General features: G+C 46.0%; 1 pseudogene; it reads left to right on the top strand.

The window, feature by feature from the left end:
- The first annotated feature begins 1,656 nt into the window (after positions 1–1,656).
- Positions 1,657–1,775, top strand: LOC120744085 (annotated as a pseudogene).
- Positions 1,776–2,106: the final 331 nt, after the last annotated feature.

The following is a 2,106-nucleotide window of genomic DNA, read 5'->3' as shown; positions in this document are numbered from 1 at the left end:
ACAGACTGCTTTTCTCCCCGGGGCATTTGTGTGTTCCATTACTGCTCACCCTGCCCATGACAGCTACTATTAACCTTGGAGGTGTGTGTGCGTGCGCACGTGTGTTTTTTCCCAGAGTTTGTGTGTCTGAGAGTGTGGCAGTGCAAGCAAGACTGAGACAGTGTTAATTTGTAGCCGTGTAGACATGCATAGGTTCCTTTGTGCACGTGAGAGGGAGAGACAGACGGGTAAAACAAGAGAGTGAGACCACTTTCTTGAAGGTATGCCTTTGCATATGGTTGTGTTTTTCCACTGGTTGAGTGTGTGTATCTTTGTAAACAGGTGGGACATATTAAAACAGCCGTAGGCAATGGAATTGACTGTTGCTCTGCAAATAAGGAGGGGAGGTCATGGACAACAACTCTCATATTCACAGACCCAATGCCATACTAAATAGCTCTGCAGCTCCTCACCTTCCCTATCTCTCCGCCTTTGTTTTCTCTCTTGTTTCACAAACACATGCGCACACATACGCACACAACCAGAGTATCCCCCTCTTCCTGTCTTCTCATCATGTTTCCCTCTATATATGACTCGGCTTTCTTTCCGTCTGTCTCTCTTTTTCCCTCCCTTCTCACTCTGTTCTGCCATAACTCGAGCCAACTCCCCGTAATGAAACTCTAATGGCCTGCTATTCGTTTCCGCTCTTTGCTTAGTGAGGTGATGCAGCAAGGGCTAATGGTCCTATTTTGTGTGTGCGTGTACGAGTATGCGTACATGTCCAGGACTGTAACACATATAGGGAGAGAGTGGTATCTGCGGCCTTTGGGCCTTATAACATTTCACATGCTGCTGCGGTGGCCAGGTGCTTCCCATAACTCTAAGTAATGTTTCAATGCCATCCTATTTAGAGCTATGAGGTAGATGTAAATGCAAATGTGTGTGTGTGTTTGTGTCAGAAAGAGAGAGGGGTGATCCTCGGGGAAAGCAGATAGATGGAATAATGCATGTTTTGAATATTATTACTATGCAGTATCTGGATGGAATATTGGGACGCAGTCAAGCACTGATGGGACTCGGTAATGGCAGCACTGTCTGGGACTGGACGCACACACTTCTTATGAGAAGCTGACACGCATAAATGACTTAGATTAATGATGTTGCAAACGTTGAGGAATACAGGTGATTCAATTTCTTCAAACTCTGTGTTTTCATTTCACAATCCGTCTCCATAAGCCTTTACTACAGCGTACGTGTGTGTTCGTATGTGTGCACACATGTATGCCGAACCCATCACATTGGTTTTGATTATCAATGATAGGCAGTGTAATGAGGTGCCATAAAATCTGATTAATTTGAAGCTGGGCGAGAAACTGGTGCCAGATGCTCCCTGCCAGCTTCTCGCTCCCATTCTCCCTTTTTGCTCTCTCTCTCTCTCTCTCTCTCTCACACACACACACACACACGCGCACACACACACACACACACACACACACACAGGGTGGTCCATTGTATATGCATATCTGCGTCAGCTCTTGTGAGAGTAAACGCAACTCCATCTCTGTGACTAGATCAATACTTACTCTCATTCTCTGTCTGCACTAATTCACATTCAATCTTTGTTTGTGTGAATGAGGTAAAAACCAATGGAAAGAAAAAAAACATTGATTAGGTTTAGCTTATGGCCATACCACCCTTAGCACGCCCAATCGCGTCTGATCTCGGAAGCTAAGCAGGGTTGGGCTTGGTTAGTATTTGGATGGGAGATCGCCTGGGACTACCAGGTGCTGGAAGCTTGGGGGTGGCATGGTGGTTAGCACTGTTGCCTCACAGCAGGAAGATCCTGAGTTCAATTCCACCATCAGGCCAGGGGCTTTCTGCGTGGAGCTTGCATGTTCACCCATGTTTGTGTGGGTTCTCCCTGGGTGCTCTGGCTTCCTCCCAAAGACAGACTGGCGAACTGTCCAGGGTGTACCTCACCTCTCGCCCTAAGATAGTATAAGTGGAAGTTAAATGAAAAACTTTGAGTTGATTGAAAATTATTCCACTTAAACTGGAAACTAGGTAATTCTGTGCCAGAATTGTCAACTGGAAAGTCCCCTCAAGTTCTCTTTTCAACTTGGGAAG

This window comes from Simochromis diagramma, unplaced genomic scaffold (assembly GCF_900408965.1).
Source record: "Simochromis diagramma unplaced genomic scaffold, fSimDia1.1 OVJJ01000387.1, whole genome shotgun sequence".
Taxonomy (NCBI): Eukaryota; Metazoa; Chordata; class Actinopteri; order Cichliformes; family Cichlidae; genus Simochromis; species Simochromis diagramma.
This window is presented reverse-complemented; position numbering and strand designations above follow the sequence as displayed.